A 13,088-nucleotide genomic window follows, 5' to 3' on the forward strand; every position below is an offset into this window, starting at 1 on the left:
GGTGACACACTTGGGAGGCTGAAGAAGGAAGATCACAGTGAGTTTTAGGCCAGCCTGGGGTCACAGAATGAGTTCCAGGTCAGGCTAGTGGTATAGGCTTATAAACCCAGCACTTAGATGCAGGAAGGAGGATCAGGAATTCAAGGTCATCTTCAGCCCCAAAAGGAGTCTATGTAGCTATGTGAAACCCTGTCTCAAAAAAAAAACAAAAAACAAAAAACAAAAAACAAAACACACACACACATACAGTTTGTCCAGGTGTGTAGTGATTTACACCTATAATCCCAGCACTCAGGAGGCTGAGGTAGTAGGTTTTCTGAATTTGAGGCCAGCCTGGGTTAGAGAATCTGCTTTAAAAAAAAAAATCAAAAAAGGGCTGAGGTGTTGCCTGAACGTTTAATAGCAGTTGATGCTTATGTAGAAGAGACTCTCATGCAGGAAACCATGCAGTTTGACTCCTCAGAAGCCAGATTAAAAACAACAACAACAACAACCAAGGCTGGAGAGATGGCTCAGCAGTTAGGGTGTTTGCCACCAATGCCAAAGGACCCAAGTGTGATTCCCCAGTACCCACATAAAGTCAGATGCACAAGGTGGCACATGTATCTGGAGCTCATTCATAGTGACTAGAGGCCTTGGCATGGCCATTCTCTCTCTCTCAGCCTCTTTCTCTCTCAAATAAATAATTATTTTGGGGGGGATTTGCAAGGTTGAGTCTCACTCTAGCCCAGGCTGACATGAATTCACTCTGTAGTCTCAGTCTGGCCTCAAACTCATGGCAATCTCCTACGTCTGCCTCCCAAGTACTGGGCTTAAAGGCATGCACCACCATGCCTGGCTATAAAATATTATTTTAAAACCCTGGAGGACTAGAGGGATGAGTTAGCAGTTAACTCATTTTCCTGCAAAGCCAAAGGACCCAGGTTCAATTCCTCAGAACCCACATAAGCCAGATGTACAAGATGGTGCATGTGTCTGGAGTTTGTTTGAGGTGGCTGAAAGCCCTGACGTACCCGTTCTATCTGTTGGTCTGTCTCTCAAATAAATAAATTTTTAAAAATTAAAAAAACCCCACAAAACCCTGGAGTATTTCTGTAACCCTAGTCCATGGGGGTGGGGAAAGAGACTGGTGAATCACCAGGACTCATGGAAAAAGGGCAGCTCTGGGTTGAGGGAGAGACCCCTTCTCAAGCAAGGATGTGGATGAATGATTAGAGGACACCTGGCATTCTCCTCTGGTCTTCACATACATGCACACAAAGCACACACAACTGCACACATGTATGCAAAACAAATCCTTAAGATCATTCTTAGCTACAGAGGAAGATCTTGGGCCAAACCTAGGCTATATGAAACCATCAAACACACACACACACACACACACATACACAGAGCAAACTAAAACAAAAAAGGCATATAGTGAGTGTAATTGCAGAGCTGATATACACACAGTCTCATCCACTATACAGTACATACACACACACCACAAGCTCAAAAACCTCTCCAGAGGGCCTGAGTTATTGTGAGAAATAAGTTTTGAGTCTCTTGCTAGCTGAGTGACTTTGGGCCATTTACTTCCCTCCCTTGGCTTATTGTCCCCATCAGGAAATGAGCAGCAAGTCTTGAAGAGTCAGGGAGAAGAGGAAATGAAATGAAGTGCAAGCTTCCAAGGGTTCCTGTAGGCAAGGTGAACCCTTTAGCCCCAGAGTGTGGCGAAGTGGTGAGGACGTGGTCTGCAATGCCAGTAATGGCTCCTGTTGACTGGCACAAAATTGAATAGCTTCACTGTAAGGGTCTGAGAATCACTGAAGAAAGACCCTAGACTCAGTATGTAAAAGCAAAGAGTATTTATTCTGCAGAATCAGCCAGCATGCGGGGGTCAACCATCCATACAAAATGGCAACCCTGAGAGGAGCACACAGGCCCCTTTTAAACACAGCTAGGGGAATTTTAGGAGGGTTAGGTCATCTTCTCATGTGATTGGTTCAACAAGCAGCAGTTACATTTGTGCACCTTTGATTGGCTGTAGCCCAGATTTTACCATCCTTGGACATGTTTAGGCATGTTTTAGAGATGTTGCAGGAACTGACTCAGCCCTGGAGCCCGCTATCTTGGGCAAGTCCTTTTTTTGGTCATAGTCCAGAGGTATTGCAGGAACTGACTCAGGCCCCTGGGTGGCTAGCTTCCTGGGCCACATGTCAGGGTCGCTATTAACAGCCCTTTGTTCATGTTTTTTCCCAGAAGCCTTGCCTGTCTCTCTGGGAAACTGAAACTTAGGCCTAGCTGTAAATTGGAGCAAATTTGATCCTCTTATTCCCTGCTTATGAAATCCTTGAGAGGGGTCTAGGGGTTGATATTGGTACTTTAATACTATAAGCTGAACGGTAGGTACGCGTTCTTTGACAGCTCTTATGAGTGTTGAGGATCTAGGGCCCACAGGTGAGGGCGAGTAGCAGCAGCATCAGAGGCCCTGTCACTGCTGAAGAGAGGGCAGTGAGACAAGGAACCAATTAAAAAAGGATTCATACCAGTTTCTGGATTTTTGCCCTCTTTTTTTTCTATCTTGTAATATTTTCTGTATTAAAGACATTGATTCTTTGATGATTCCAGAATGGTTAGCATAAATGCAGCATTGTTCTCCTAGGGCTAGACATAGTCTGCCTTGTTGGAGGAGTAGGAGGTCTAGTCCATGGCTTTTCTGAAGGGTAACTTCAGCTAGAGAAGATAAGCAAGTCTCAAGGTGTGAGATGGATTCCCCCCCTCCCCGATATTACTATTTTGGTTTTTTGAGGTAGGATCTCACTTTAGCTCAGGTTGACCTGGAATTCTCTATGTAGTCTCAGGGTGGCTTGAACTCATGGCAATCCTCCTACCTCTGCCTCCTGAGTGCTGGGATTAAAGGTGTGCACCACCATTCCCAGCTATTATTATTATTTTATTTTTATTTTTTAAATTTTTATTAGCATTTTCCGTGATTATAAAAAAATATCCCATCTTAATTCCCTCCCCCTACACTTTCTCCTTTGAAATTCCATTCTCCATCATATTTATTATTATTATTTTTAATTAACAACTTCTATGATTGTAAACAATATCCCATTGTAATGCCCTCCCTCCCCTGACTTTTCCCTTTGAAACTGCACTCTCCATCATATCCCCTCCCCATCTCAATCAGCCTCTCTTTTATTTTGATTTCATGATCTTTTCCTCCTATTATGAGGGTCTTGTGTAGGCAGTGTCAGACACTGTGAGGTCATGGATATCCAGGCCATTTTGTGTCTGGAGGGAGCACATTGTAAGGAGTCCTACCCTTCCTTTGGTTCTTACATTCTTTCTGCCACCTCTTCCACAATAGACCCTGAGCCTTGGAAGGTACAATAGAAATATTGCAGTGCTGAGCACTCCTGTCATTTCTTTCCAGCACCATGATGCCTTCTGAGTCATCCCAAGGTCACTGACATCTGAAAAGAGAAGATTCTCTACCAAAAATGAGAGTAGCATTAATATATGGGTATAAGCATTAAGAGAAGTGCTTACTAGGCAGTTTGATAAGCATAGTATATACATTTAGCCGGACAGCAGCCGACGTTACACCCCTAGAACTCATGACTACCCCTGTTTTAAGTTGTCAGTATCAGGGATGTATTTCCTCCCATGGAGTGGACCTCCAGTCCAATTAGAGGGCAACTGGTTTCTACCATGACAGACATGCCACTATTGCATCCATTGGCTCATTTGGCCTGGCTGGCCAAATATAAGGCTTGCAGTGTCCACTGTTGAGTATCTTCACTGGTGATTTCTCTGTCTCCCATTGAACTGCATGCAGAATGGCTTCTTTCAGCTTTCTGTCAGCTGGTCTACATGGAGGAAGTTATCAGCTCAATTCCAGTAGGATTTCTCAGTGGCCTTGTAGCCCAAGTATGTGGAATCTTCAGCAATAGGGTCTTACCATCTATTCCTGGTGGGAAACCAGGGCCTCGGCAATGGCCTGTAATGTTTTGGGGACATTAGGGACTTCCCTGGCCAACAATTCACTGGAAGGTATCCCATCCCTGGCACGGAACATTTTCCAACAACAATCTATGGCTCTTGAGTGTTCCATTGAGACAGACTTTTCTAGCTCAGATAGATCAGCATCTATTGTTAGGGTTAGGGCCTTGTAATTTTTGTCTTGGAGAACTAGGACCAAGGTGCCCATTCTGGTGGCCCCAACAACACCAAGTCCTAGCAGGGTGGGGGCTAGGACTGTAGCAACTGCCACCTGTTTTGATCTTCCAGTCAGGAGAGGGGAGAGTTGTCTCCATGTCTTCCCCTGAATGGTAAAGGATCTTAGGAGTTAGCTGGACCAGCCTACAGAACCTATTGGTGTGGTTGAGTGTTAAAGTATGAACAAGGAGTCAACCCAGTAGAGCAGGCACACCAGGCGTCATCTGGAGGGATGAGGTACATCTCCTGATTTGGGGCCTTTGGGTGGTGTGGCATAGGTGTCTATGACTATGGGGGACAGGTTTATGTCCCCCTGTAATGCACAGTCCATTCCCTTCAGCCAGTTTCACAGTTAACCTCCTGACACCCAGGTGTTGTCAGCGGTAGGCCCCATTATCCTCAGAGGTGGTGTAGTTCCCAAGGATGGCTATTACCTTATAGTAGGGAGGCCTTGCATCTAAGCAGAACCAGCAGTCATCAGTGAGTTCAGGCCTAGAGGTATTTATCACTTGATAGGTGGCCCAGAGGAAGTCCCAAGGTCCGGATTGGGGTTGAGGCTCCTGACTTGGGGCAGGACTCCTGGATGGGATATAAGTCACCCTAGGCTTATTTGTTAGGTTGAGCCTTTTAGTAGGCACAGCCTCCTGCTCCTGTGGTGACACTTTAATGGGTGGCAGGACTGGGTTGAGGCCTAGTGGTACTTCAGGCCCAAATTTTATCTTTTGAGTTAGGCATTGAATAGTGAATAATATCCCAGAAACACTATTTGGTTTATGGAGCCATAGTCCCCATGTGTTTCCTGTTCCCCAGTTGGTGGCTTTTTTACCTTTTGGGGTAAAATTAATAGTGATTAGATTACAGGTACTAAAAGCACATGGTCCACTGAGACCATTTGAGTAGAGTTTGGGCTGCGGTCTATATCCCCATCCTGGTGAGTCTGACCCTGGGCTCTATTTAACTATAATGAGGTCATCCTTAACTGGGGGTCCTAAGAGATTGTTCCTGTCAATTCGCAGCCCCAGCTTGCGCAAAAGAATGATTCTGCCCCCACCCCATTTGGTTTTCTGAGACTTAGATCTGGGCAGACATAGAAGGGGGTGTGTCACAACATGTTGTGCACTCTTGGGTGGTAGCAATTTTGCAGTTCAGCATAGGTATCCCAATCCCCTCAATCAATGTGCAAAAGTCAAATGTCATAACAAGTCAAATGTCATGGAACCAAGTTCCAATAGGAGCTGAGTGGCACGTGGAATTAACAATCATCCCTGTAGCTGTGTTAGTGACCACCCATGTGAGGTTATATGGCTCATGAGAGTTAGGCCCAATGAGGGCCAAACCCATAGCAGAGATCAAGATCAGGATTTGTAAAGTCTTGGCTTTAGTGGGTCCAATGAGTGGGGCAGAATATTCCATACTTCTGAAGTCAAGTCGTCAGGAGGCCTCTCCCTTCGATGTTGCAACTTTGAGTTGTCTCTAGTCCTGCAGGTTTGACGTGGGAGTGATGTATCCAGGTTCTAACTCCGTCAACCTTCACGGCTGTGGGTGTGGTCAAGACTACCATGTGAAGGCCTTTCCAGCATGGCTCAAGAGTCTTGTGATTGTGTCTCTTAATCCAAACTTCATCACCTGGTTCAAAGCAATGGGAGTTAGGATGGGGAGCTGACTCATAGATTTGGCGTATATCCGGCCAAATCTGTTTTTGGACCTTATGGAGAGACTGTAGGGATTCCAGGAACTTCTGATGGTCAACTTCTGCAAGGATCTTAGGTTAAAGGTTAGACAGAAGGGGAGGGGGCCTCCCATATAGTATCTCAAAGGGAGTTAGGCCTAGGGTATAGGGGGTGTTTCTAGCCTTATACAGGGCATAAGGAAGGAGGGCTACTCAGTCACTGCCAGTTTCTAGGGTTAATTTAGTTAAGGTCTCCTTTAAGGTCCGATTCATTCTCTCTACCTGGCCTGAACTCTGGGGACAGTAGGCACAGTGAAGTTTCCAATCTGTCCCCACAATCTTAATAAGTGACTGTGTTACCTGAGATATGAAGGTAGGTCTGTTATCAGATCCCAACAATGAAAGCAGTCCACACTTGGGGATAATTTCTTCTATTAGCTTCTTAGCCACTATGGTGGTGGTCTCTTTCTTGGTGGGGAACGCTCCACCCAGCCTGAAAAGGTGTCTATAAGAACTAAAAGGTACTTGTATCCATACAAACCTGGTTTTACTTTGGTGTGATCCATTTCCCAGTTTGTGCCTGGTCTTTGTCCACACAGCTGGTTTCCTGGGGCCTTTGGTCCTGCCGTTAAGGGATTTACTGCTTTACAGGTAGCAAAGTGGGAAATGATCTCATTCACTAAGGGCCCTAGGTGAAAAATTCTGTAGTTAGCATTTCTCAGCAGCTCCTTAAGTTTTCTAAGACACAGATGGGTATTTTGATGAACCTGATGAATGAGCTGTTTAGCAAATTCTGACAGGAGAATTATTCAGCCCTCAGCTGTATGGAGCCATCCTTCTTTTCGAAAAGAGTCCTTGGCATTTGGTTAGGTCCTCCTTATTTTTTGAGCTGTAATGGGGGGTTGGAGGGAGCCCTGGTGGAACCACCGCCACCAAGGCTGTGGCTGTGGAGTCTAGTGCAGCCTCTTTTGCGTCATTATTGGCCAGTCTGTTTCCTTTTGCTCTTTTATCTTCCCCCTTTTGATGGCCTAGGAAATGGACAATGGCTATCTTGAGAGGCAGCCATATTGGCTCTAATAGAGCTAGGATCTCATCTTTATTTTTGATGGTTTTTCCTTCTGCCATGAGCAGCCCCCTTTCCTTATAGATGAGCCCATGGACATGAGCTGTGGCAAAGGTGTATTGGCTGTCCGTGAACATGTTTGCAATTTTGTCTTTGGCTATTTTAAGGGCTCAGTCAGGTCAATTATTTCGGCTCTCTGGGCCTAAGTCCCAGGTGGTAGGGCAGAGGCCCATTCTACAGAGTCAAGAGTTACTACCGCAGCACCCACATACCTGACTCCGTCTTGCATGTAACTGCTCCCGTCTGTGAAGTAGTCCACCTCTGCATTTGGCCAGTGGATGTCTGTCAGGTCCCGCCTCACGTTTTGGACTTGGTTCAACACTGTTGAGCAGTCACGTGTAATGTCCTGGTCTGGATCCGGCAGTAAAGCAGCCAGATGGAGGGCTGAAGTAGGGTGGTATCAGAAGCGGGGCAGGTTCAGATGCAGAGACTGGTAATGCACCAGTCGGTTATTAGAGATCCATCAGTCTGGAGAATTCTTGAGAATCCCTTTCATGGCATGTGGGGTAATTATGATCAATTCCTGTCCCATAGTAATCTTATCTGCATCCTTAACCAGCAACACGGTGGCCACCACGATGCGGAGGCAGGCTGGCCATCCTTGTGCTACTGGGTCCAGCTTTTTGGGTAGATAGGCTACTGGTCTTTTCCAAGGGCCTAGCGCTTGAGTCAGGTGGAAAGGCTCATAGATGTCTGGTAGGGCCAGTGCTGGGGCCCTTGAGCCAGTGGAAGGCTTTGTCCATCTCTGGAGTCCAGTCCAAGGCATTCTCCTGCCCCCTTGCGGTACAGAGGCTTAACAATTTCTGTGAATCCTGGCACCAAGAGTCTACAGAATCCTGCTGAGCTGGGAGTGGGGTATACTGATGATTGTCTCTTTCTGGGCCTGAGACAGCAGGCATCGGCCCCCCCTTGAGTATGTACCCTAGGCACGTTACCTCCCTTTGGCAGAGCTGTGCCTTTTTCGCAGACACTCAATATCCCATCTGGTCCAGTTCTCTAAGCAAGGTGCTAGTTGCCAAATGACAGATTTCTTCATCTGGGGCAGCTGTAAGAAGGTCATCAACATTCTGTAGGAGGGTTATTTGGGGGTGTGCCTGCCGGTACTCACCCAGGTCATGGAGTGCCTCATCAAAGATGGCAGGGGAGTTCTTAAATCCTTGTGGTAGACTAGTCCAAGTCAGCTGGCCATTGATATCATGCTCTGGGTCGCTCCATTCAAAGGTGAACAAGGATTGGCTAGCTGGAGCCAGTGGCAGGCTGAAGAAGGCATCTTTAGGATCCAACACTGTGTAGACATCCCACTCAGGTGGCAAGCTGCTCAGCAGGGTGTATGGATGGGGCACTATGGGGTGATTGTCTTCTACTCTTTTATTAACTTCCCTTAAGTCCTGTATGGGTCAGTAGTTGTTGGAGTGGGGGTTTCTTACTAGCAGAAGGGGGGTGTTCCAGGAAGACTGGCAAGGAACGAATATCCCTTGTTCCCAGAGTCAGTTTATGTGAGGTGTTATCCCTACTTTCGATTCCTGAGACATGGAGTACTGGCGGACTTGGGCTTTACTAGCATCAGCTTTTAGTTGTACTAAAATTGGGATCCAATGTTTAGCTAGCCCATCGGATGTCTTTCTGCCCATACTCCTGGAATTTCCTCCCTTTAACTTGGTAACTGGTGGGACGGTGGAAGATGCCTCCCTCTGGATGTCTCACATTGAAAGTTGGTCATTCATTCCTGCTAAAGATGGTTAGTTTTCCCAGCCATACTGTTAAACCCAGATTGTCTGCCAGACATCAGAAATCCTTGAAGTGTGACTGGACTAGGTCCAGTGGGGTGGAACTCACTGGCTGTCCCATGGTGTTTCACAAGAAAGTAGAAAAGGACGAACACAATACAAACAAACACAGAAACAAACCTCTTGGGGAGCGAAAAAGAAACCAAAATGATCCTGACGGCAGCCTATCCCGTAAATGAGTTCTGCCAGGTGGGTGTGACCTGTCAGTATCTATCAAAACCAGAGTCAGACTATAGCTCTCTAGCTCCAACAGATGGGTGTCCGGAGCATTCTTGGAGCCCCCTGGCCCAGAGGTAATAATTAATGTGTCTGCCTGACCTTTGTGGGCCTCCAGATTGTGTCCCAACACCAGATCTATTGGAAAAACAAGGAACAGAGCAGAACAAAGACACACAGTACAGAGGGACGGCCCAACTCACCGATCAGTGGAGAACCAATTGATCCCCTAGAAATGTTCCACTATCAAGTCTGGGTGGTCTCCAGTGACCCCAGGGTGAGCCCCCAAATGTAAGGGTCTGAGAATCGCTGAAGAAAGACCCCAGACTCAAATAGTACGTAAAAGCAGAGTATTTATTCTGCAGAATCAGCCAGCATGCAGGGGTTGATTGATACAAAATGGTGACCCTGAGAGGAGCACGCAGGCCCCTGTTAAGCACAGCTAGGGGAATTTTAGGAGGGTTAGGTCATCTTCTCATGTGATTGGTTCAACAAGCAGCAGTTACATTTGTACACCTTTGATTGGCTGTAGCCCAGATTTTATCATCCTTGGCCATGTGTAGACATGTTTTAGAGATGTTACAGGAACTGACTCAGCCCTGGAGCCCGCTATCTTGGGCAAGTCCATTTTTTGGTCATAGTCCAGAGGTATTGCAGGAACTGACTCAGGCCCCTGGGTGACTATCTTCCCTGGCCACATGTCAGGGTCACTGTTGATTAACAGCCCTTTGTTTGTGTTTTTCTTTTCCCCAGAAGTCTTGCCTGCTTCTCTGGAAAACTGAAACTTAGGCTTAGCTATAAAATGGAGCAAATTTGATCCTCTTATCACCTTGGGGAATGGCTGTCTTGGTGCCTAGTTTGTGCTCAGCTGGACTCTTTCTTATTTTTATCTTTTGGTTTTTCAAGGTAGGGTTTCACTGTAGTCCAGGCTGACCTGGGATTCACTCTGTAGTCTTAGGGTGGCCTCAAACTCACAGTGATTCTCCCTACCTCTGCTTCCCAAGTGCTGGAATTAAAGGCATGTGCCACCAGGCCTGGCTCTCTCATTTTTAAATCTTAAAAACATTTTTTTATTGACAAATTTCATAATTGTAGACAATAATTCATGATAATACCCTCTTCTCCCCTACTTTCCCTTTCACAAATCTACTCTCCATCATATCTCTCCCACTCTCAATTAGTCTCTCTTTTATTTTGATGTCATCATCTTTTCCCTATTATGTTATGTGGGTAGTATCGGGTATTACGAGATCTTGGATATCCAAGCCATTTTGTGTCTGGAAGAATGCATTGTAAGGAGTCCTACTCTTCCTCTGGCTCTTACATTCTTTCTGCCACCTCTTCCACAATGGACCCTGAGGCTTGGCAGAGATGTATCAATGCTGAGCACTCCTCTGTCACTTCTCAGCACTATGGTGACTTTTGAATCATTCCAGAGGTCAGTGCCCTCTGAAAAGAGAAGACGCACAAGGAGCTCAAGCATCTGGAGTTAGTTTGCAGCACCTGGAGGCCCTGGCACTCCCGTTCTCTCCCTGCCTATTTTTTTCTCAAATAAAGAAAAAAAAAAAAACTATATATAAAAAGAGGAGCTTCTCTAACCAAAAGTGAAATTAGCACTAATACTTACTGGGCAGTTTGATGAGTATAATATATGTATTTAGCCAGACACCAGCAGGTGTTATACCCCTAGGGCTCATGACTTCCCCCATCATAGGTTGTCAGTACCATGCATGTATTCCCTCCTATGGAGTGGGTCTCCAGTCCATTGGAGAACAGTTGGTTTTCCCTGTAACAGACATGCCACTACTGCACCTGTTGGCCCATTTTACCTGGCTAGCCAAATTTAAGGCTTACAGTGTTCACTATTGTTTATCTCACTGATCACTTCTCTCTCCCATAGGGATGCATGCAGAGTAGCTTTTTCCAGCTGTCAGTTGTTCTATAGGGAGGAGGTTTCAAGCTCAGCTCAAGCTTGATTTCTCAATGACCTTGCAGCCCAAGTATGTGGAGTCTTCAGCAATATGGGGTCTCTTTTTAGGGCTGAGTTCCACATCTACCCAGGTTCTTGAAAGTCTAGATGGCACTCCAAAATCTTCATGCTTGTTTGGATAGATGGCCACCAATATAGTCAACATTTTTATTAGTTTGTAGTTTGCATCTGCAGCCACCTGGCAGAAGGAGGTGTCACTGGGTGGATCTTACGGTGTTGTGGTGGGTTTCAGATTTCAATCTAAAGATATGCAAAGTGTGCTCTGTGGCTTTTGACCTTTAGGCTTGTGCTTCTCTCTGTGTTTGGTCCTGTGAAAACAGGCCAGCTGCCATTATGGAACTTCTTCTAGATCTCTAAGATTCAATAAATCCCTTCCTCTGTAACTGTGGCTGGTCTGGAAGTTCATCTCAGCATACCTGAAGCTGCCTGCTACAATGCTTCAGAGGGAACCCTGTTTGGCTAAGGAAAGCTTCAGGTACTCTGCCTGAGAGCTCCCAGCTGTGAGTGTTCCAAGTTGAGAATGCTGAGAAGTGGGAGGGAGATCAGGAGTCTTCCCTCCTCCCCATCAGGACAGAGGTCAAGGCTGGAACGCAAGGACCAGTGGAGACAGACACCAGAAGTCCCTTGCGCACAGACATTCAGAGCCCCTGGAGCCTCATAAACTGGATTCCAGGCACTCTTGGCCTGGTGACAGCAAGATCTGCTCCCCCAGAGCTGGCGAGGGGAAGCGGTGCACCAAGGAAGGATGGGAGCCTGGCCCAGGGCCCTGCCTCTGTAGAAAACAGCACCATATTAGCACTTGGCCTGTAAGACAGGGTGGGCGGGTGACAGGGAAGGCTCTGGGTGTCAGGAATAGGTCCCCCTTGTGCAAGATCCTGAGAGCACCCCAAGCCAAGAATCCCATTCATCATACTGTCAAGGGCCTTGGGCACCAGAGCATGTCACTGAAAGATGGGCCTTAAGGGACATATCAAAACCAGCAACCCAGCCTGGTGGTCACAGCTGTCAGGCCAGCTCAACACCTTTCTTGGTTGTTCATACTCACCACTATCCAGGTGGGCCCCTGAGCCACTCAATCATGCCAATTGGCCTGTGAACATTATCTCTTTCAGCTCAGCCTTATTAAAAGCCTCTACTGGCCACCTACCTGCTTTTTAAAAATTTGTGTGTGAGAGTAAGCATGCATTTTACTGTGCAGTGCACATGTGGAGATGAGAAGTCAAGCTTTCTGTGCTCCACTCTCGAGACAGGGTCTCCTGCGGCTACAAATGGACTGTAAGATTGCATTGTCATGGATGCTTTGGGATCACAGACACACAGTCACTTTTGCATCTGGCTTTATTGGACACTGAACCCATATCAGCAAGCTCTGAAAGCAAAGGCCTTTAACCACTGAACCATCTCCCAAGTCCCACCTCTATTGGTTTTGTGTATATATGCTCCTTGAGGTGAGAAGTCACCCTCAAGTGTCAGGTGTTACTCTTCTCCTTGGAAGCCCACCTTTTTTTTTTTTTTTTTTTCCCCCCCAAGGTAGTGACCTGGAATTCATTCTGTAGTCTCAGGCTGACCTTGAATTCATGGAAATTTTTCTACCTTGGCCTCCCAAATGCTGGGATTAAAGGTGTGTGTCATCATGCCCTGGCCCACTTAAAATTTTTTTTAAATCATTTTTTATTTATTTATTGGATACAGAGGGACAGGAGAGAGAATGTGCATGCCAGGGCCTCTCGCCATGGCAAGTGAACTCCAAATGTGCATCTGGCTAACGTGAACCTGGACAATCAAATCCGGGTCCTTAGGCTTTACAGGCAAGTTACTTAACCGCTAAGCCATCTCTCCAGTCCCCCACTTTTTTAACATTAATTTTTATTTTATATTAATTATGTAACAGGTTCTTTTTTTTGCAGGGGGCGGGGTTTGAGGTATGGTCTCACTCTAGCTCAGGTTAACCTGGAATTCACTATGTAGTCTCAGGGTGGCCTTGAACTCACAGCAATCCTCCTACCTCAGCCTCCCAAGTGCTGGGATTAAAGGTGTGTGCTACCACGCTCAGTTTATTTACACCTTTAAAAAAATCATTTGAGAGTACAGATGCAC

The sequence above is a fragment of the Jaculus jaculus genome, chromosome 2 (assembly GCF_020740685.1).
Source record: "Jaculus jaculus isolate mJacJac1 chromosome 2, mJacJac1.mat.Y.cur, whole genome shotgun sequence".
Taxonomy (NCBI): Eukaryota; Metazoa; Chordata; class Mammalia; order Rodentia; family Dipodidae; genus Jaculus; species Jaculus jaculus.